Raw genomic sequence first — 23,993 nt, forward strand, 5'->3', positions numbered from 1 at the left:
ATTGGATAGCCTTGACCTGGAACAGTGACCTTAGTCTACATGCTTAGTCTGCTGCATTGTCCCCATTACCAATATCTGAACAATTCTCATCCCTCTCTTATACAGAAAGGCCCTTTCGAGAAAACCTGGGAGTTTACTTGGAACATCGTAGATGGCTTTTTTTCCTTGGGACTTCTTTTGAAATCCCACCATCTAGTACAGCAGCCTTGAATTATCACTGTGGCTGGCAAGACAATGCCCACTCCCAAGCTTTAGCTGAGTCGCTGCTTGCTTCTTGAACCTGCAGCTTCCTCCAAGCAAAATTTTCTTATGATACCTCTACTTTCCAAAATGGCATACTATACACAGTCTTCAAATGATATCCATGCTCCTCTGAACTTGAGAGAAATTCCAAAGGCAACTAACGTCCAGGAAGGAGACCGCTCAGACCGGCAACTCAAAGGGAACTTAAAACCGGTGAGTGCCCACCACTCTGCACAACATTAAAAATAATTCTCCCTTCCAAAGATGAGAACACCTGGGTCCTGTCACTTGGAAGTAGAGAGGGATTATGAGGAGTTGAAGACCAGACTCGGTTAAATGTCCATAATAATAATAATAAAAAAAAGTCCTCCCCTCTCTGCTTAAGAAAAAAGAATTAGGGCATAAATAATGAATGAATAGTATGAATAACTGTCATGGCACTGTCGTATCTCAGAAGCAAGCCACTCATGGAGTCTGCTCTCTCGCTGGTCTGGCCTACATAGAGGTTTAAGAATATCCGGACATGTATCTGTTACATGAAATAATCACCTCGGTACTAAAAATACCCTCTCGCTACTAATTCAATTAAAAGAATGCAGTGGGAAAGCTTAATTAAGCTTTCTAGGTGGTTAAAACTCTGCTACCAGAAGAAAAAAAAATTACTATTCTTAGTGCCTCACAGTCAAATGGCAGGAGAAGCACCCTCGGCAGAGAAGTGCCAGCACTCTCCTGTGCCTGAGCGCCTCCTGTGAGACCTCAGAGGCTGGGCAGCTGCAAAGGACTTGGGTGTGGAGCATTGTGCCCCCAGGGAGAGAGGAACTGACGAGAGGCCAGATGCCCTGGGGACACTCGGGATGAGTTGAAACCATCCTACCCCACCTTGCTTTGATGGCGCTGATGGAGGAGATAAAGCTTTCACTTTTCAGCACCTGGTGTTAACGGGGCGCACTTCACAGCATCAAAACAACAAAGGTAAAACCAAAACAGCACTCACAGACTGGCAGTGTGTCAGCGGGAGCAGAGAGCTGCAAGGGAAGGAGGGATACTTCACTCCGGATGCTCTCGGTGTGAAAGATGACTTGCCACAAAGCCATAAGGGAACAGAGTGTGCCTTGGTGGGGCGTGGAGAGAGCTTCATATGGGGCCAGGCTGGTGGGAGAAATTGCTGGAAGGCAGCGCCCACAGGAGATGTAGCCAAGAATAGCATCAACCCCTCTCTAGGGTCTCAGCCTCCTCTTTCCTGTCAGGCCCGTGGGTGGGGCAGGGCACATTTGTGGGTGCCATCTTCACAGGCCCAAGCTTCAGTGATGAACAGTTCCAATGTCAGAAAGAAATCCAGGTTTCCATGGGTAGGGCTACCAAGCAGAGCCGTGTACCTACACAAGAATGACATCTTTCCTTAGCAGTCCTGAGGGACCATTGGGAGGGCAGATATTTGCACCCACATTGGCCAAAGGACATGGAGGAGTTGAAGCTAAAATTTCACAGCCTGCTTGCAAAAGATTCGAGGTTAAAAGTCATTCATCGACTCTGGGACTCAGCCATACAGAGCCGGGGCCTGTCTCCAAAGGGAAACCAGACTGTCACAAAAGCAGACCGCATGGATACAAGTTCCCAGGAGGGGGTGGGGGGGCAGGAAAGCTGCAAACCAGCCGCACTGGAGAGGAGTAGGGAAGAATGTTCCAGACAGAGGAACAGTGTGGTGACCAGTCTGAGGTGAGGAAGCACTGGCCATGTTCTGGGACTGAGAGAAGACAAGTATGACCAGATGTGGTAAGAAACGGACAGAGTCTGGACTGGAGAGATAGATGCCTCCACAGTTAAGAGCACTGGCTGCTCTTGCAAAGGGCTGGGGTTCAATTCCCATCACAGCAGGCAACTCTCAACTCTTCACTCCCGTCTAGGAATCCGACCCCGTCTGGTCTATGGGCACTTCATGCTAGTGATGCGCAGACCCATACACATAAAAGAAAATGACTTCTCAAAGCACGAATATCAGATGTAGCAAGTAAATGAGAAAGTTTAATGAATGGAAGTATGAACATTGGCATCTAGCCCTCCATGCTACCCCACACAGCGTGAGTCAGCCTTCTGTTACTATAATGAAATTTCTTGAATAAACATACTTACAAAGCAAAAAGATGTTTGTTTGTGATTGGCTGTCGTCGTTGCCTCGGCCCTATGGCGAGGCAGCACACTATGGTGGGAGCCCATGGTAGAGCAAAGCTACTCACTGCGTGGGCAGGACACATGAGGAACAGGAAGGAGCCGTTGGCCCACAGTCCTCTCTAAAGGTTTGTCCCCAGTGATCAAGGACCTCCGACTCTGCCCTACTGCTTAAAGGGTCTACTCTCTCCCAAAAAGCCCTGCTCTGGGGACCAAGCCTTTAGCACACGGCCATCGAAAGAGGTTAAACATGTACACTATTCCAGAGAGTGCCCCTTACTGAGCAAGGGGGTGGACATGACTTCTGGAGAAGATTCTCCTGGAGTCTTAGTCTCCATCCTCCACCAGACCTCACCATGTCCACCCTAAGCACCCTTACGGGTTGTGTTTGAAGAAAGTGAAGGTCATATCTGTTATTCTTTTGCGGTCACTTTAAGAGCTAGCCACGCCCAACCCCCCAGCCACTTCTGACCTCCCCGCCGCCATCTTCTCTCTCTCTCTAGTGTGTTTGTCTCTTGTCGTGTGCACACGTCTCTCTCTGTCTTTATGTCTTTATGTCTTTATGTCTTTATATTTGTCTATCTCAGTCTCTCTGTTTCTCTATTTCTTTTTAAGAAATAAATGTTTATCCTTATGTTTATTTATTATGTCCTGTGAGCCTTTTATCCGCCGTAACCGCCCGCCTGACTCCCCAGGCCGCATGGTGCTGCCACCCTGGAGATCTTACAGGGACCCACAGCCATCCTTGTTGGACTAGAAGCTGCTCCGCAAGCCGCCTGGGGCATCCCATTATCATATTTTCTTTTTAAAGAACAATAATATCCTCAGAGGGCACCAGGCACCTATCATCTTTCCTGAGGGATGAAACTGTTGTCAGAGGCTTGGAGCTGCGTCCCCGACTTGAAGCAACTCTTGTAGATGTGGACCAGTGCTACCTCCTTGCCCCCTTATTTAGGAACATGACCTTGGATCCTAAAATTGCTGTAAATTGTTTTATACATGTATAAAAGCTGTCTTCATACGGAGGCTGCCCGTGGGCCAGAAGCTTGTGGAGAGAATTTGGGCCCTTGCTTTGGATGCTGTGGTCAACTTCCCAGGTGTCCCCACAGAACCTTCCCAGGTTCTGGGGCTCCCCAGCTGCTGCTGCTCCACGGCTCCAGTGTGCTGGGATTATTAATGGCAGGTGTTATTAACGCCTTGAAAAGAAAGGAGCCTCCTGATGAGAACGAGCGACAGCTCTTCAGATCTGAAAGAAGGTGCAGAGCAGAGTCTCTAAAAAGTAGTTCCGCCTCTCCGCAAACCCAGACCAGACACGGGATGTGTCCATGACCATGAAGTTGCGCTTGGCAACCCCTTGATGCCCTTTCTGTAGCCCCATGCCAGCTCAGGGCTGCATGCTGCTCCCATAAAGGGTTGCAACCCTGCAGGTGACCCTGTGGGCACTGAGACAGCCCAGCATGGTTGGGTGCACCGGGTGTGAGTGGATGAAGAACAGACAGACCCGGGCCAGCCCTTCTCTCTGCTTCCTGACAGCCATGCTGTCTACATCCTGGCCAAGGAGAGTGGGGGTAGGGGCTCATGAATCTCTCAACATCATGGCTAATGAGTCTGCAGGTGTGTGTGGATACACACCCCACACCAACACACTGCCCCTGGCCACCCCGGCCGCACTGGGATCTCTGATGGCAGAAGGACAGCTGTGGGGAGGCTGAGCAGGATGGCTGGGGGGAGGAGACGGAATCAAGTGGCCACCCAAGGGCTCCACCAGGGCCCTTTGATGTCTACCCCCCAGGGCCAAACATGCTGCAGTGATTTTTATCTACCTTAGAAAGCTGCAGCTATTAAGTAACACCTACTTTAAGGTCCCATTCCTCTTTGTAATCAAAAAAAGGAGAGGTTTCTTTCAGCAAAGCCTCAGGTCAGGCTAGCAGGCTCTGAACTGCTGCAAACCCAGCCTGATCTGAGACTTGGGCTCTTGCTTGGTGCAGTGCTGTCTCGGTCTTCCTCCCCTTTGACCCCAAACACGAGTTCACGAGGGCTCTTCTGAGGTCCTCTGAAACTGGAGAACGGAGAACAATGTAGAAAGGCAACTGAGCCAAGAGAGAATGACACTCTCCAATTCCCCACTCTGACCCCTCATCTGACTCCGGTGCCAGATGCACCCTTTGTCTGTAGCTGTCACAATTTACATTTAGGAAAAGTGTCCACGCGCAGCCCCGTGGGCTATTTATACCTTATTTCCTCATCTTACAAATGTAGGGGGACAAAGAGGTGCTCCTGGAATTTTTCTTAGTAATAATAGAATATACCCATTAGCCCCAAATCTATTCATTAGCCCCAAACTCTCCCCCCACCGATGCCTTACTCTCTGGGATCAGCACAGAAGATGGCTTCAGAGCCGTAGGGCCAAGTGAGGTTGAACCGCAGTATGGTATAGAAAGCCTTTGTCCTCACCTCAGAGCAATTTCACTCCCTAGGGCCTGGTTCCAACCTCCACTCAGATGACACGCTGCTGCCAAGCCCATGGCCTCTTTTCCTCTCCTGGTGGCTCAAGGCCCAGTTTTTGGAGACATTTGGCTTTGATGCACCTCTAAGTGCTGGGACAAGTTACTTGGAGGCCTTTAAGCCCAAACAAGGTCAGACATTGTACCATATCTTCCTGTGCAGACAGGCCTCTGCCCTCAGTGGCCCTGTGAAGAACTTGCAGAGAATAAAAGTGTGAGTTGTTAATATTGCCCTCAGCCCCAGCTGCAGCCTTTGGTTGGACTCAGTCACACTCATTGATTATGGCTTAGGCCTCTATTTTTATAAGGTTACAGATGTGTAACATGCCCTACATGGCAAGATTTCATAGACCTTGCCGAGATAAAGTCCCCAGGTTAAGTGTTGTGCCTGGCTCTCCCAACTCAGAGCCCATCAGCACTTGCTGGCTTTGGGCTTTGACCTGGTGCTGTGTGAGGCTGCCATGCCCATTGGGGGTGGAGTCAGTGAGGTGCCAGCCCCTGTCTCCTGTAACAGTGTCCTCGATTCTCTTAGAGCTGCTTTTCTCGATGTGAGTCAGGCAGAGGACTTGAGATGTCCCAGAATGTAAAGTCAATGGGTATTGTGTTTGTTACCTGTGCATCGTGTTCCGAAATGCCTGATGGAAATGCCTTTGGGAGGATTGGAGTTGGCTCATGGTTTCAGAGGAGTCAGTTACCTTGTCACTTGGCTCTGTGCTTCTGGGCCTGTTACATATGGTTTGTAGTGGATCAGAACTGCTTCCTTTACAGATGACAGGGAGGAGAGGAAGGGAGGGAGGGAGAGAGGGGGAGGGAGGGAGAGAGAGAGAGAGAGAGAGAGAGAGAGAGAGAGAGGAGAAAGGGCCAGGGATAAGATAAGACACCCCAAAGGACTACCTGCCACCTTCCAAAGGTTCCAGAACCTCTCAAAATAGCCCCCATCAGCTGAAGATCAATCTACAATTCTGTAAATATGAAGGGAGCTCCTTCATATTCAAGCCATAACCTGTTGACAGAGGTTTCTGTTTTGCCCAGTCCCAGAACCATTCAATCTCAAAGAAACACACAGAGGTCTACATTAATTATAAACTGGTTGACCTATTAGCTCAGGTTTCTAATTAACTAATTTTTACATCCTAAATTAGCCCATTATTTTTGTCTATGTTAGCCACATGGCTTGGTACCTTTTATCAGTGAGGCATTCTCATCTTGTTCCCTCTGTGTCTGGCTTCCTCTGTGTAGACTGTAGACTGACTCTTTCCTCTTCCCAGAATTCTCCTGTTCTCATAGTCCTGCCTCTACTTCCTGCCTGGTTGTCCCACCTATACTTCCTGCCTGGCTACTGGCCAATCAGTGTTTTACTAAAATAATACAGTGTAAGTGACAGGGTACAAGACCAATGTCCTACAGCAATAACAGGTACAAAAACCCTAAGTTCACAAGACTCTTAAAGGCCTGAGAAACCTCAGGAAGGTACTCCCAGCAGAGGGATGACACCAGCATACACAGCCAGCAAGACACCAAAAGAAGGCCAAGCAATGGTGCGGGACAATTCTGTATTCTGTCAATTACGTTTTAAATAAATGCTGATTGACCAGTAGCCAGGCAGGAAGTATAAGCAGGACAACCAGACAGGAAGTAGAGGTGGGGTAAGGAGAACAGGAGAATTCTGGAAAGGAGGAAGCCCATTCCTCCGCAGTCCTGTCCAGATACCAAAGAAGAAAGATGTGACCTGCCCCACTGAAAAAGGTACTGAGCCATGTGGCTAACATATACTAAAATAATGGGCTATATAAGTTATAAGTGTTAATAAGAAGCCTGAACTAATGAACCAATCCGTTTATAACTTATGGAGACTTCTGTGTGATTTTCTTTGGGGCTAAACAGCTGTGGGACCCGGTGGGAGGATAGAAACCCCCAACAAGCAGGCCCTCATCTCCTACTGTGTCTTCCACACTTGCACTCCTCTCTCTGGCTTTAGTTCTAAAGCCAACCAGGGCACCTTGCAGAAGAGTCAGGATACAGGGCTGTTCCTGTCCAGCTGCCCATTCCCAGAGGCAGAGGACCACTCTAGGAAGCAAGGCTTCATTTTCTGGGGCTTGTTTCCTTCCTGATACACCTCCTCTGCTTTTTAACTCCAGGTTCATTTGCTTGCTGCCTATCAGCACCTACCCCTTCTCCAGGCCTGCCAAGCAGCCCGGTCCTACGGCTCCTGCAGTCTTCATTGTCTTCGGCTCTGCAATTGGTTGAGGAATACAGACCTGAGCCAATAAGCACAGATTAACGTGGGCCACAGAATTAGGTCTCCAATGACTTGGTGATGGCGATTGGCCTAATTTAAGAGAGTAAAGTTGGGAGAGGATTCCTTGCCCTTAGAATGAACCTGGAAAGCAGCACTTTTCCAGTTCCTAGGGCACGTGAATGTGAGGCATGTGACACCTGCCACCGTGGAGGGAGTCAGACTGAGGCTGAAGCCAGCGCAGTTAGGGGTGAGAAAGGAACACATCAGGGAGAGGCCAGACACGAGCTGGAGTAAGCCAGTCCTGAAGTCCACTCCAATAATGGACATAGACATGGGTGGGAATATTACTTATGGTTTGACTTTGATTTGGGTAAGCAAGAGCTGGGGTGCTTCTTTGGGGAACCTCCCCGTTTCTGCCAATCCCTCTGTGGTGAGCACACCTTCTCTGTGACTAGCCAGTGTGACTCCAGGACCGATGCTGCAAGTTGGTGCCATGGAGACGTTTGTCTGATTGACAGACATATATAAAGACCTAACTTGGTCTATCCTGGATCCCCTTCAAAATGACGCACTGGAGCCGAGGACAATGGGCCTCAAGACTATAGGAAAAGAGAGAGAAGGCGCTGATGCCCACAGATCAGCATTCTGCTTCTGGGAGGGAGGGGCTCGGCACACCATCTCTGTTTGGAGGGGTCTCAGCACTTCACCTCTGCTTCCAGGGAGTGGCCTCAGATCTACCACTTGGCAATCTTCTTAGAAGTAGAAAGTCCTTGAGGTCTGGATTGTCAGGAAACCTGAGTTCTAGCCACAGCTCTGCTGTTAGTAGTGTGACCTTGGACAGATTGTCAAATGTCCTTATGCCATGGTCTCCTCACTGTGAAAGCAAGGCATACTGAGGTCAGAGGTTTAGTGGATGGACCAAGTTCATCATTCGTGAGATGAACTCATGAAACCAAGCTTGTTGTTAGTAATGTTATTATTCTTGCTGTTGGTAGGAGTGGGGACTTCATCAAATAATTTCTGACCCTGTGTGTGTATATGTGCGTATAGATAGATTTTTTCCTTGGAATTGCCACCTCGGCCTTAGCTTAAGCTTGTTCCTAACTAGTCCTTATAATTTAAATTAATCCATATCTTTTCATCTACATTACTTTACACGACTTGGTTACCTTTACTCTGTACTGCCCATCCTGCTTCCTCAATGTCTGACTTATGACTCTGCCTTTCTTCTTCACAGAATCCTCTGTCCCCAGAAGTCCCGCCTAACCTCTTCCTGTCTAGCTATTGGACATTCAACTCTTTATTAAGCCAATCAGAAGGTGCCTAAGGAAAGATACATCTTCACAGTGTAAACAAATATTCTGTAACATCGCTCCCCCTTTTTGTCTAAAAAGAAAGGAAAGGGTTTTACTCCAATACAGTAAAACTATATATAATAAGAGCAATGTATGTGTGTGTGTGTGTGTGTGTGTGTGTGTGTGAGAGAGAGAGAGAGAGAGAGAGAGAGAGAGAGAGAGAGAGAGATTTCTTTGTAATTTATTTCCTTGACAAACAGTGTTTGAAAGTCTTAGGCAGTGCTTCCTAGCAGCACTGGAAGATTGGAAGCTTCCAGAATTCCTAGACTTTCCAAGATCTGCACATCCTCACTGGCCAGATATGCAGAGCAAGGCAGGATGTGACCAGTGTGTCCACTGGTCAATGAGCAGGGCCATAGTCATCTTGACCTCAGAGAAAGCCTTGGGCCTCAGTCTTCCCGAAGATGGTTGAGATCAAATGGCCTCAAGGCAGCAGATACACTGAGGCCCAGAGCCGTGGATTAATCAACAGTCTCTGAAGAGGTGGATCTCCTTGGCAGCCTGCTCTTGTGTTAGCATGGGGGTGGTGTCCTGAGGCTCCTAGTACCTAGTACCTAGTGTTTGTTCCCTGCATGAGGTCCCCTTTCCAGACATTTTGGGTGGGGTCTCATTTCCTTCTAGTATGGAGAGGTGAGAAGAAATGCTCTAAGAAGAGGCCCACCATGGAGATGGAGCAACAGGGACCAGCAGGGCTACGTCCGGCTGAGGTGAAGACTTGGTGACATCAGACTGAGAAAGGGCAATAGGAAAAGGTCACAGAAATCATCCAGAAGGGAACTGAATTGTTTGCCCTTGGTGTGTTTCTGCCCACAGCACTGTTGTACACCCACAAAGAACCCAGCCTGGAAAGGACCCAGGGAAGGCTGACTGTCCTTCTTGGCTCTCTTGCCTTTCACTCCCCAACCACGTAGGGCAGGCCAGCCATGCAGCCATGATCAGGAAGAAACTACAACACTGCCTGCCCAGAGCATCCCCCAGGGTCTTGACTGTCACAATCCACATAGGTCAGCTCCCCCAGGGCTAATTAGTATCTTTCAGCAGTTTGCTTACTCTGGACTCCTGGGATGTCATGGATGCTGGTGATGCTGTCTTAAAGCCCTGTCATCTGACCCGACCATTCATTCTGATGTCAGAACTGGTGTGGTGAGCATGTCCTATCCTGTCTGCCAGCATTCAGGGCAGGGGCCATCAGTCCCTACCTCCCTGTGTGCACACCCACCATTAGCCCTCACAAGACTTCCTATTCTAAGCCTATGACAGTCAAGATTTGCTTTGGCAAAGGGGATGTTAGCAAGTAGGGTACCATGGAAGCTTCAAAGTGCTGGCAGGGCTAGGGCTGAGGCTCAATTCTAGAGCATTTGACTTGCATCCTTAAGGGTTTAGTAGGTAAGTGTGCTTGCTGTGTGACCATGAAAAGCTGGGTTTAGATTCACAGCATCCATGTGAAAAGCTGGGCATGGCCCACCCCATGCACCTGTAACCCTGTGGGCATACAGAGGCAAGAGGACCACTGGAGCTTTCTGGCTGCCAGTCTAACTCCAGGTTTGGTGAAAGATTCTGTCACAGGGGAATTATGTGGGGAATGATGAAGAGGGACCCCAGATATCCTTAACTCTGGCCTCCACATTCCTACACATGCACTATCACCACAAATAGACCACACACATATACACACAACACATGCACAAACCACACACACACACAAATGCTGGCAAATGGGCCTCCCTTGCTTGCTCTGGGCCACAGACAATACATAACGCACCTCACCTGGAGGCGGACAAGGCTCCTAAAATAGAAATGGTATCCTAGATCCCCCACCAGCCAGAACCATTGCCCAAGAGAACACAGGCCAAGACAGCAGCCTGTAGACTTTGGAGTTAAATAATGGTTTACTGTGCTATGCCACCAAGTCCTAGGATGAACCATCACACAGCACTGTGACAGTAGTCACCGACGTGTCTTTTGTTGGTCCGTGAGCTGTTGGTCCTTTCTGGAGGGGAGCTGGAAAGTGATGCAGAAACTGAGAATGCTGGTGGTCCTTACGAGATGGGTGTCCACCATCTTCTAGGGTCAATCGTCAGGAACATCCCAGAGGCAGCCAAATAGAAGAAGACAAACGTCCAGTGTTATAGCAGCTTTACTGAGCATCTATGAAGAGCAATGCTCCATCAGGGTCATGGTCCCCAGGGGTGAGTCAAATCTAGGTTCTGCTGCATGAACTTGTCTTGGCATGCCTGGGGATGGCTTGGGAGTTCAAGGCTATGAGATATCTTCCTTTTCTCCCCCTCCATGTTCCCTTGAAGTCCCCCTCTCCCTCCTCCAGGACTGAGTCATTCCGCCTATGATCCTGGGGAAGAAGAGACTGGAAAGTCTAGGACCTTCCAGGACTGTGTCTCATAGTTATCAGTCCTCTGGGGGAATTACCCTAACTGAGGAGAGCTGCCTCTTCAGGCAGAGGGATTTTCAGGGCAGCCCAAATCTAGTGACTAGTGGGCAATGGGGGTAAACTTCAGTCCCCTTTCTACAGCATGGGACACTGAGAGCTGCCCGGGCTCTGAAACCCTTGGTAGTTGACAATGTCACAGTCTAACTTCTGTCTTTGCTGAACCCCAGCCCCACAAATCTACCCACTTCCTGGGAAGGGGTGACTCTCAGAGGTACTATCTTGGTCAGTAAGTATCAGGGCTCCCTGAGGCTGTGGTCCACTTTCGGTCCCTGCCGGGGCAATCTGGCCTGCGGCCCTCGGAAGCAGGGATATACGCACACAGTGACATGTTCGGTCAAGCCATCCAGTTAGCTTCTCGGTAGGCTCCTGAAACTGTCCTCAGCAGCACCCAAGAACTATCTGTCTGTTTCTGACTCTGAGGTCCCCAAGAGAATGGGAGAAAGTAAACTTTCTCCATCCCTAAAATCTACCACAAGGGGCTCCCAGGGCAGACACCAGCCCGAAGAACACGAGGCTGGTTTACGTTACTGCTATTACAGAATACCTGGGGCTAGGCGAGTTATAAAGAACACATATGCTTTGGTTTGTAGTTACTGAGACCAGGAAGTCTAAGACTGTGATGTGTTTGTTTGTTCTCTGTCTCCCTCTGTGTGTGTGTGTGTGTGTGTGTGTGTCTGTGTGCTCATGTGTGTGTAAGCACAAACATGCAGGTGAGGGCCAGAGGTCAAGTGGTTGTCCTTTTTCAGGTGCTAGTCACCTTGTTTTTTTTAAGACAGGGTCTCTCACTGGAACCCAGTGTTCAAAGGTTAGACTAGGGTGACTCAAAGGTTAAACTGGGGTGACTGGCCAGCAAGCTCTAGCGATGCTTTTGTCTCTGCCTCCCCAGCACCGGGGTTATAAGTGATTGTCACCATGCCTGGTTTTTGACACAGGTACTCGGTGGTCACTGGGAATAAAAGCCATGTCCTCAACCTTACACAGTAAACCCTTTTCCAGATGAACCATCTTTCAGGCTAAGGGCATCATATTAGCATGACCAAGGCCCCATCCATGCACATCTCATGGTGGAAAAATGGGATCAACAAGTTGACACAATAAACAGCCTCATTTGTGACAGGGGCTCTTGAGGTGACTAATCCAACCCCAGAGAAGAATGGCCCCTGATGGCCCAAGCATCCCTTAGAGGACCCACCACTTCCCAGCACCACATCATTGTGGATTAAATTTGACATGGATTTCACGGGAGACAAATTGCATCCGGACCACAGCAACAGCCCGACCGATATCCTGCAGCCCGCAAATGCCTGACATCCTGCAGCCCGCCTCTGCCTGGTTGTGGTAGATTTTAGGCGACAAGAGAGGGGGAGGTTTACTGTCTCCCATCCCTCAGGCCCCCAGCGTCAGAAACCCAGCAGTCTCTCAGTGCTTTGGAGAAGAGTTTTGGAAATCTGAGCTAGCTGGATGATGTCCCTGCCTCTGAGGGTTGTGGGGCAGATTGCCCAGGCAGGGGCTGAAAGTAAGCCACAGCTTCAGAGTTCCCCAGCATCTATACATGAGTGGAAAGAGTCCTGACAGCCAAAGTTGAGATGACCCTGACGTTGCGGGGCTTTGTAGAAGATGCCACAGAATCCCACACTAAGAGAGACTTGCCACAAACCAGCTGACATCTGCCCAGAGCTGGACATTTTTCTATGTTACCAGTGTGATAGGAACCAATACTCTATTTAATCTTCATCCTTCAGAGGGGAGTTCATTCATCCTCTATGTCTGTGGGCGACTGGATTCAGAAATCCCTACAAATCCCCAAATCTGAGTGCTCGTGTCCTTGTAGAATATGGTGGACTATTTGCATCGACCTGTGCATATCCTTCTGTGCCTTCCAGTCATCTCTAGGTGACTAAAGCTAAGAGAGGCTGCCGTAATGTACTGGAAGGGGCTGCACAGCAGAAAGCATGTTCAGTGTAGACGCGATATTGACCTCAACATTTCTGCATCACGTTTGGTTGAGTCCACAGATAGGAGCCAAAAGACACAGAGGGCTATTATATATGTCACCTTGACACCCCAATGGACTGCTGTGAGGGATGCTGGGTCAGAGAAAGGTCCAGAGGGGAGGGTCAGGCAAGAAGTCTGGGAACATACAAGGCCTCAGTGGAGATGTCGGGCCAGCCTGTCTAGGGCTAAAGAGTCTGTCTCTCTCTGCCATTGGTAGAGTCTTTGGTGGATTGTTGGCTTCAAACACCAATCAGTTCTTGGCACATGGACTGTCCCCTCTGCTTGCATGCCTAAAACATGGTCTCTGTTGGTCTTTTCCCAAGTGGAGGAAGGGAATAATTTTGTGAACTATTGACCTTAGAAGTGAAATTCCATGACAGCGGGTCCTATTCTGCTTAGTAGAAATGAAGTTCTAGATGGCAGGGGTCACTGAGAGGCACACCCAAGAGACTTCATGCCACACTAGCAGATTGCCCATCACTCACATGTTGCAGGATGGCCATCCCTTCCCCTGGTTGATTTAGTAGCCACCCCTCACCCACCTCCTGAAAGCTACAGGTTTCTGTCTTGCAGAGGGGTGGGGTGGGCACATGCCCTTCACTCCCAGGGCTTGCTTAACCGTCATCCCACCATTGCCTCTTTGCTTCCCAGCACTATTCTCAGTTGCCCCCCAACTGCTTTGCTTTCTGCTTTTTACATGTGTGAAAGGTAGCAATTGTCTCCTCAGACTCTTCAAACAGCCAGGGTGGGATCACTCGGCTGAACCTTGTGTGATCTCTTGAGGCTGGAGCTATGGCCAACTCCTGGAACCCTGCACGGGCTCTATTCCCACTCACACCCTCCCCACCCCCCGATCCTGCAGGTGGGTACGATCATCTCAAAATTGTATGGGGAGGGAGTCTCCATTGCACAAGACCACATAGGTGTGGATGGAGTCTCCTGCCCATATCCTCCCCCATAGCACCCCTCCTCTTGCAAAAAGAAATCCAGCCTGAAGATTCTAGACTCCAGGGGTAAGACGTAGCATTTTCGTGGTCTGTGAAGACAAGGAACACTATTTTTTTCTTTTTTTAATTGTTTTTATTGAGCTATATATTTTTCTTCGTTTCCCTCCCTTCCTCTCCCTTCCCCTTCTACCATCTCCCATGATCCCCACACTCCCAATTTACTCAGGAGATCTTGTCTTTTTCTACTTCCCATGTAGATTAGATCCATGTATGTCTCTCTTAGGGTCCTCTTTGTTGTCTATGTTCTCTGGGATTGTGAATTGTAGGCTGGCTTTTCTCTGCTTTATGTCTAAAAGCCACTTATGATTGAGTACATGTGATATTTGTCTTTCTGGGTCTGGGTTACCTCACTCAATATGATGTTTTCTAGATCCGTCCATTTGCCCGCAAATTTCAAGATGTCATTTTTTTTTCCACTGTGTAGTACTCTATTTTGTAAATGTACCACATCTTCCTTATCCGTTCTTTGGTCAAGGGGCATTTAGGTTGTTTCCAGGTTCTGGCTATGACAAACAATGCTGCTATGAACATAGCTGAGCACATGTCTTTGTGGTATGATTGAGCATCCTTTGGGTATATACCCAAAAGTGGTACTTCTGGGTCGAGAGGTAGATTGTTTCCTAATTTTCTGAGAAATTGCCATACTGATTTCCAAAGCACTGTACCAGTTTGCATTCCCACAGCAATGGAGAGGTGAAGGAACACCATTTAAATGGGGAGCTGAAGAGATTTTTACTGAGAACAGAGAGGAATGGAATGTGACCTTGAACCAGTTCAGATCCAGCCCCTCTAAGCTGCACACCAGGTGACCTCCCACACCCTCCTAGGAAGGCTGCCCTTGAGCTGGCCTCCAGGTTGGTAGACCAGACACAAGCACATGGTTAAAGCCTAGAAACCTAGAAACATGGTTAGGGCCACAGGCAGAATGCTGGGAAACTTAACTCCTCTCACATTTAAATTCCCCTCAGATTAGGAACATGTTTACTTCCCTAATATATCCTAATTATTGTTACATAGGGAAGTCACAACCCATGGGTTTACTGGATACACGGTGCTGTCAAAGGTTTGGCCATCAAGATTGGCTCTGCCCCTCACTGCTCTCATTGTCACCAAAGCATTTGGCACATTCGCCTCTGCTGGAGGTCATCAGAGATACATGGACAACTCAACAAGGAAAATCTACATGTGAGAACATTTCCATTAGACACCATGATTGGGTTCTGGTCCAGCTTTGTCCACCCTTTTGTCAGTCCGAGTACCCACATTTCCTCCAGTGGTCACCCCATGCTCTGGTTTGCACCTCGAAGACCTGAGTGTGACACTTTGGGGAGGGTGTGATACCCTCAGGAAGAGGGGAGCCGATGGGTTGTTCTTGGGGAAGATGGGGCATGCCTTTGATGGGCTGTGGAACCTCAGCCCCTTCCTGCTCCTGTTCTGCTTCCTGGTATAAAGCAAGCAGTGTGCTTTAGCATTCTCGCTAGGACATGTGATCTCACCAAAGACCCATTCAAGGAGCCCCACTGCTTGTGGATTGGAACCTTCCATACTACGATCCAAATGAACCTTTCCTGAGCTAAATCTCAGATATGCCGTCATGGTGACAGAAAACTGACTACCATGTTGTTTCTGGGAGAGGTTTGACTTGGTTCCCCCAGGGGATGAGATGGAAGGGATTATGGAGGGTTTCCACTGGGCACTGGGTATGGTGGGCTCAAGACAAGAGAGAGACACAGGCCTCTGATGTCCCCGTTGAGATAAGCACTTAGACACAGACACCCATTCTCATGAGTGATTGGGCTCTGGGGCCACAAACTTCCTAGGAGGTCGGGACTGTGTCTGCCCAGGACAGAACATACTTCAAAGGTGGTAGGGAGAGAACTAGGCAGACAAGGGATTCTGAGTGATGAATCCTGGCCTCTGCTCGGTCTAGGAGGTCATGTTTCCTTATCTGCGAAATGGGGCTAGTGTTATCAGTGCTTACGTGAAGGGACAATGTATCACATGCACTTACTGGCACACAGTAGGGGCTTTGTAAATGCTGGATCCCTAAGTGGCGGTTCCATCCAAGGGCCAGGGTGGAAAACAGCTGTCTCAGTTCTGCATTAACACAAAACTAGCCTGTGAGGATATAGGCCAGGGCACTGACCTGACGTGCCCCAGCCACGACAGTGGGGGACTATACTTGTCTTTTCGGTGCCAGCAGCCAGGGCTTATGATGATCTACAGAGTCATTGCTACTACCTGTGCCTGTGAGCTGAGCCACTTGGCCCTCTGGTGCTAGCAGCCACCTGCTCCCAGCTGCAGGAGGTCCGGCTGCCTGACCTTTCCCTCTCAACGTCATTTTCCAACCTGCAATACTGTGGGCCAGGCTTGGCAAGATTCTCAGAGAGTGGAAAAGGGTTGTTCTCAGATGTGACATTGTTTCAGGATCAGCTTGCGAGAGCTTTAAGCATCAGACAGAAAGTGGAGACCCTTCGGAGTATCCAATACTCTCCATGGGGCCTGGGGTGGACGGCATGAAGGGCAGAGGCTCTCCTGGCCCATCTGTGCCCAGAAGGCTTCAGTCTCGCCCTCCTGCCAGCAATAAGCTTGGGTTTTGGAGCTCAGGCCAAGTACCAACTTGGCCTGAGGATCTGGACAAGCCTGCGTCTGCCTTAGCCAATTTAAAGGAGATGGTGGTCACCCTTCTTGGGCAGGGACCAGGCAACTAGTCCCACCCTAGGTCCAGGAAGGTGGTTTCTGCACCTGGGGTTAATGCTGTAGGCCTGAGGGCTGCCCTTCCAGATCCTGGCTAGGCTGTGGAAGCAGGAGGGAAAGACCAAAGCTCAGAGCTACTTTCCAGGTCTCCATCTCCATATGCCAAGATAGGTCAGGGCTTGTGGGCCCCTGCCTGCTTCCCAATTGCGTGCTTTCACCACTGTTTTCCTTACAGCCATGTCCTGAGTGGAGGAGCAGGGGAGCCACCCACTATGCTGTTCAGCAGCCTAGGGAACAATTAGCTGTAGCTGTATGCAAGGGTTACTTACCAACATGGGCAGCCTCCACCACACAGCCCCACTGGGCTCAGGGAGCTGGCCGACAGCTCTGGCTCCCCATGTGCACTGGCTTGGGTTGCCGCCGGATTTCTGTTCCAGGCTGTCTGCTGGGCATTTCAGGTCGAGCACACTGTCCAGCTACATCTGCGGCTGGCAGGAAGCTGTGGTGCTGTTTGCTGGCCCTGCTGGGTGCCTTTCCAGTCTCCGTTCCCCTGTGAGTGTCCTCAGGGGAAGCCGCTCCCCTCTTCTCTGTGGTCTTCTACCTTTCCGATGGTGCAGCCTTTGAGCGCCTCAGCAGAATCTGCCTGCCCACCCTTGCCGGGCCACAGCCTAGCTTCATGGGCGTCTGCGCTAAGCAGTAACTGTATACCCAGATATACAGAGCATGGGAATAGAGCAGCTGTGTGAGTGCAACCTTTGGTCCCAACACCAGCATGGGAAAAGCACCTGCAGTCCGAGATGTAGGCGCTGAATTCTCGGTCGCTTCCAGATGCGCAGGATCCAGCCCCATCGCTGCACAAGGGAGCGGGCTCCTGGGATGGTAGCAGAGGTGTGATTAGCATCCAGCTGTTTTGAAGTCACCATCCTTTTCCTTAGACCATATGACAGCTGCTACTCAACTCCTCCTCCTTCTCTCCCTCCGACCTTGTGTTGTAGTTTGGAGACAGGCAAGGCTCTCCCGAACCAACAATGCAGACACAAATGGGCTAAGGTGTGAGCTCGGCTCAAGCGTTCCCGCAGAGCTCCTAGGGGAAGAGTCTTCACAGGAGGGTGAGGCTCTGAAACCCGGGAGCACAGCAGGGACATCAAGAGGAGGTCACCTAGCGGCTATTCCAAGGGGACAGCTCGGGTAGCTGGGCAAGGTGGGAACAGTGCACAGGTATGGCACAGAGTCACATCCCACAGCAGGTCAGCCTAGGCAGGGAATAGAGAACAATATGGAGGCTTAGAAGTGGCGTCTAAGCTGGGGGAGGGGGTGTACTCTGACAGTTTGCCCTGGAAAGGGGACCCCTAAATGCATCCAATCAGGGGAGAGTGTGGGAGAAGAGTCTCCAGTTGTAGTAGCTGCTGTTGCCCGTGTAGGAGGTGACATGAGCCTGGAAATTGTATTTGAAAACTTGGAGTCAAGGATGGGCGGTAGTGGCTCACACCTTTAATTCCAGCACCTGGGAGGCAGAGGCAGGCAGGTCTCTGCAAATTTGAGGTCAGTCTAGTTCCATCCAGGACAGCCAAGGCTACATAAAGAAACCTTGTCTTGGCCAGGCAATGATGGCGCATGCCTTTAATCCCAGCACTTCAGAGGCAGAGGCAGGCAGATCTTTGTGAGTTCGAGGTCAACCTGGGCTAGAGAGCGAGTTCCAGGACAGGCTCCAAAGCTACACAGAAAAACCCTGTCTCGAAAACCAAAACCAAAACCAAACAAACAAAAAGAAACCCTGTCTCTACAAACAAAACAACAAAACAAAACAAAAACAAAACAAAACCACCAAAACAACAAAAAATAAAGCAAACAAAAACTTTGAATCACCCAGACGAGTCAGGACCAAGCATGGCGTGTCTGTCTGCTAACAATGTCATTCTGTGCAGGGCTCCAGGGACTTTCCCCTTCCCAGGGATGGCCCCGTGGCACGGGCGGCTGTGTCAGCAGTCTTGGGCAAACCTCACAGAGCCTCCCCTGCATGGCTCTCCCGGGATTCCCACACCTGCCCTCACAGGCAGTCTCTGCTCCTGGAGTCCTCTCTGGTACAGCTTGGCTGAGGCTTAGTTTTGATCTGTGGGCTGGAAATAGGCTTTTCCACAGCCACCTCTCCCCTCTGCATTCTCGACTTTGCTCTCTTGAGCCCTTCCCCTCATTCCCTCCTCCTCCTCCTTAGGATCCTGTATGGGATGGGAGAAGTCATGAGTCAGAGTGTGTGAAGACCCGAGTGGGTGTGTGCTGTTGATATGGGCATTGCCAGGGCAAGGGCACTAGTCTCAGGCTTATGAGAAAATGGCAAAGCCTCTCTTGCCACCCCTCACCTGGGGCGAGGCTCAGAGGGATGGCTAAACTTTCCTCTGGCCCACGTGTGGATGCTGATAGTATGTGTAGAAAACGTCTACCTAAGCTTTCTCCCTACCCTGCTAGTTATGGCCTGAAGGCTGCTCCCCTATGGAGACTGCTCCTACTGAGACCAACTGAAACTATCTTCCTGGCCCAGCTGTGCACCATAAGCCCCGCCCCTTTGTTTATCTGTTTACAGTAATACTGCTGCACGCACGCAATAACTACACCTATTTGCTCTATAGAGTAAGCACACTGAGCTTCTGGGGTGCTATGGTTTCTCTAACAGGGAGCCCAGTCTGGCCAACTCCAGCTTTTCCTTCATTCCTTCCTCGTCCCTAGTCAGGTCCAGCGCTGAAGGCTCTTTTCTCAAAAATCTGCTCTACCTCTGAAAAGGTGAGAGATGAGTCGCTTATTCTCCTGGAGGATTGACACGTCATTCTCTTTGCTGGTGACAGTGTGGAATGTATGTAATAGACAAGAAGGAAGGGAAAATGGGTTTTGACTTCCTGGGTGGCTGGATGAGTACAGGTGGGTGGGTAGGTGGGTGGGTGGGAAAGTGGGAACACTCTCCCAGGTAGAAAAGTGTGCAGTCTCCTTGGGTTGGGGATAGCTGGAGGGAAATCCTGTTGACTGAGTAACCGCTCTTACTACTCGAGGGTTTCTTTTTTGGTCCCCCGGGGTTGTAAGTGACAGGAAAGCAGGCTGACGAGTATGACCAGAACACGCTCTCTTCAGAGATTCATCATCTGTCTATGTGGAAAATGTTCAAAACCCCTTTCTTCCTGGTGTGTGTGTGTGTGTGTGTGTGTGTGTGTGTGTGTGCGCGCGTGTGTGTGTGTGTGTGTGTGTGTGTGTGGCTGGAGACTGAACTCAGGGCCTCATGACTGTGAGGCAAGCACTCTACTGTGTGATAGCAGCAGCCCATTCCTTGACTTTTGACATCTGTAACACATTATCATGTCTGTAGTCTCCACGATGTGCAATAGCATGCAGACAGTTTTTAAGAACCTGAGTGTGTGTCGGTAGCTGAGGTCTGAGTCCTCACTCAGAGGATCAAAACTGAAACACAGTGCTCGCCATGGTGGCCCTGTCCGGAGGCCTGTCAGCAAGCCCAGCGCTAAGTCTGTAAACATGCGGTGGCCCAGCTGTGTGAGGCAGGACTTCCTGCCTGCATGTGGTCAAGAGCCTGAGAGTCAGAGCAGGCTGAGAGCCATCACCCAGGACTGTCTTCCTGGTCTGCAGGTTTGGGATGGGGCCCAGGACTAAGCCTGCCAATCTCAAAACTGACTGTACCACATCTCCCCTCCAAAATGGAAGCCACGCTCAAGATGGTGGCCTTCTCACTCTCCTGTTAGAACAAAATCCTGAGACAGGGCAATTTACAAATAGTAGAAACTTATTTTCTCATAGTTCCGATGCCAGGAACTCCACTGGGAAGTTCAGGGTCTGGTGAGGACTTCTCCCTGCTGGCAAGATGGCGCCCTGATGCTTCATCCTCACATGATGGAGGGCAGAAGGCCTGGCTAGACCCTTCTGGACCTTTTATGGGATATAGATTAGAAGCGCCTGGACTGAATCCTTGGGCCCCAATCCCCTCTTAATGGTCCACTATTAGCACTGTAGCCTTGGGGATGAAGCTTCAAGGAGGACTCTGTAAGGACACAAACATAAAAAATGCTGCCCTGTCTGCCCCATCAGCCTGGCCCCTGGACAGACAAGAGAGACTAGTCCCCAACACATGTACTGTGAGCCAGAAAAAAAAAAATCGCTTCTGCCGCTAATGGTCACAGCTATTCAGAGGTGTTTGTGACCACAGCATTTACCAGGCCTACTGCAACATGTTTAAGGTCCATGTTTTCTCACCAATCCCAGGCTAATTATCTTGTTTTCCATTGGCCAGCATAGCCCGGATGTTGTAGTTTTGGGTTTCTCCCCCAGCCAATCCTCTCACAGTGCTGTGCGCAGCCCTCATTAATACCTCCAAGGGTCCCTTCCCCGACCCCCAGAGGGGAACCACTCACTCCGGCTGTAGCTTGCTGAGGAGGCGTGAGTGTGATGCCAAGCCAGGCTAAGGAGCCACAGTGACTAGGTGGCGTCCTGGGAAGGCCTCCCTTGGAAGCTGGTCACCGGAACCACAGTGGCCAGGAGGCCTCCTGGGAAGGCCTCCCCTGGAAGCAGGTCCCTGGTTGGCAGAGAAAGCTGTTTTCACACTGCCTTATTTTTCACAGCAGCTGGGGAGCTGATGGCGTCCTCTGACTGTGAAATAGGCGGGGAGAAGTCTCTCTCTCCCGGGGAATGAAGCAGGCAGTAGGGAACTGCCGAGCCCACATAACCTTCACAAGCCTGGTTCTGCCTCTCAGGTCATCTGGATCCTTCCCCACACTCTGTGGATGGCCCTAAGTGCCTCCTGGGCAGGACAGGTCCCACACTGAGCAGCCCACAACTCCTGGCCAGCAGCAGGCTGCTGGGAGGTGTTTTTTTGTTTTTTGTTTTTTGTTTTTTTTTTTTTTTTTTAAACAGTCTACTGCTGATTGATTTCTGCAAGGGAAGGGAAGCGGTAGCCACTTCTCCGGGAGCCTAAAAAGTGAGGCTACCTTTTCCAAATCTATTTCCTGCTGGTTCTCAGCAGCGTGACCTTGGGCTTGTCACCCACTGGTTCCTTCATCCCTGTCAACACTTACAGAAGCCCAAGAGGCCCCCCCCCGCTGCCTTGCTAGTACCAAGGAAGGAGCTGCCTGAGTAGATATAATTCTCTATTCCCACTTTGAGGCACAGAGAGGTTAAGTTATGTAATGTAGGATGCACAGCTAGTGGCCACACATGACAAAGAACTTGCTTAGCGCCTTGCCTACCTTTGAAGACCTGAGTGCTTGCTAAGACCCATTCCTACTTTTTCTCACTTGCCATACCATGCGCCTGTTTGTCCTTGACCTCTGCTATGTCCCTTCCTCTGGTCCCCTAGTGGAAATAGCACAAGGACACCATGATCACATTGTGACCACAGGTATGACCTGCTGGGCCAACTTCTTTGATGTGTTTGAGACCTTGCCTGCTGGTGAGATGTAGCCACGAAGGGAAACCATGACTGGGTGACATGTTTGCCTACCCAAAGGAGGCATGGGGACTAGGCTTATTCCACAGCCGAACGTGGGGAAGACCTTTCTGTACTGATCGCAGTGTACCCAACACAGAACCCTGGTATAGACACAGTCCAGCACAGAAGTCCCCAGAACCACAGTGTGTACCCACCTATGTGGTACCTCAGCTAGGGCAGGAGAGCCACAACATCAGTTGTTAGAGGCCTGGGCCAAGCACGAACAATACATGGAGGAAGGGGTCAGGCCCTGCTGGGAGAGCTGGTGGTGTCATAGTTTTGTTTCTGTTGCTATGATAAAACACCCTGACAGACTCTCCTCACAGGAGAAAGGGTTTATTCTGTCTGACAGCTCCAGAGGGGTACAGTCTGCCGCTGCCAGGACCATGAGGCTATTGGCAGTCTGGAAACAGAGAGAAAGCAAGAAGTGGGGCCATGCTACGAAACTGGTCCCAGTGCTACACTTCCCTTAGGAAGTCCCACCTCCTAAAGTTTCCATACCTTTCCAAACAATGTCACCAGCTGTGTACCAAGTTACACACACACACACACACACACACACACCTATGCTTTTCACATTTCACATTTAAACCACAATAATGGGAGGTCTGTGACCTCATGGGAATGAGGAAGAACAGTCAAAAGGCACTGGACTAGTCCTGGGGAGCCAGCTAAGTGTCCAGTACCCTGTCCAGAATGTGTGTGGCCTCTATCCATCTCTTGTGGGCTCCCCGGGTCTTACTCCCTATGGGTTGGTGGTAAGACACCGGTAATTAGTGTGGCCTAAGGTAAACCCTTACTCGAGGTAGGCAAGGCCTCTCATAATTGGATGGGCTAGTAATAAGAAATCATTCATTCACAGATGGCAAAGAAGTAGGGGCTCCATGTGGCAGGAAGGAGATGACAGAGCAGGGGATGCCTTTGGTGAACCCCCATGCTCTCGTCCCTGCAGGCTGGCTGCCCCAGTCCCAACTCCTTGTTCTGGCTCCTGGTTAGGAGCCACCAGTTCCTTCCAGGTCATGTCAGAGTCCTGTTTTGTCTCTCCGGATCCTCAGAGGATGGAACCAGCTGGAAGGAGCACTGTAGGGTATTTAAGGGGAAAACAGTGATAGGTAGAGATGGGGGTCAGTGCAGATGGAAAGAGGCCTGGGTGTGATGCAGACCTGAACCTGACAAGGAGAGACGGTAAGGAAGGGACAAGAGATGAGGAAGGAAAAGCCTCTACTACATCCCCAAGACAGAATTCCTACCTCAGGCTGAGCTGATGGGCAGCCTTAGGAGGAGGCTGGGCTTAGAAAGTCAAGACAAGAGTAGGGTGGGTCAGGTCCATGGCCCTTGGTCATTATTATCTGAGCAGTCCGGGGAAACATGGCGGTGAGGTCCGTGTCAGGGTCGTACACAGATGTTCCAACTCCGGCAGGCTGTCTGGTGAAGGATGCCCCTTGATGAATTCTCCTGTACTAGTTTCTTGCTGGAACCAAACAGCAAGAACCAACCTAAGGAAGAGTCTGTTTGGACTCGCTGTTTGAGGGGACATAGGATATCATGGCAGGAAAGGCATGACAGCATGGAGCTGAGGTCACACTGTCCGCAGTCAGGAAGCAGAGAGAGACGAATGCAGGTTCCCAGCTCAGTTCTCCTTTGGATTCCATCTAGCACCCCAGCCCATAGGGTGGTGCTGCCTGCATTCCGAGTAGATCCTCCATCTCAGTGTGTTGGTGAGTCTAATCTCGCCAAGTTGACAATGAAGATTAACCCTCACAACTATCCATAAGTTTCTAGGCCCGTCTTTAACGGTGGAGTTTTCTTACCTTGCTGACTGCTGTCCCTCAGACAGGTAGCTCTTACTATCTGTCTCATCACTG

General features: G+C 50.1%; 1 long non-coding RNA gene across 1 annotated transcript in view; it reads right to left on the bottom strand.

The window, feature by feature from the left end:
• LOC146889915 (uncharacterized) overlaps nucleotides 1-17,757 on the bottom strand; it is a 29,110-nt gene extending 11,353 nt beyond the window's left edge. Inside the window, exon 1 of the long non-coding RNA XR_014999440.2 lies at nucleotides 16,982-17,757. This is a non-coding gene — a long non-coding RNA (uncharacterized LOC146889915). The remainder of the gene's footprint in view (nucleotides 1-16,981) is intronic.
• Nucleotides 17,758-23,993: the final 6,236 nt, after the last annotated feature.

Source organism: Myodes glareolus, chromosome 24 (genome assembly GCF_982192425.1).
Source record: "Myodes glareolus chromosome 24, mMyoGla1.1, whole genome shotgun sequence".
NCBI lineage: Eukaryota > Metazoa > Chordata > Mammalia > Rodentia > Cricetidae > Myodes > Myodes glareolus.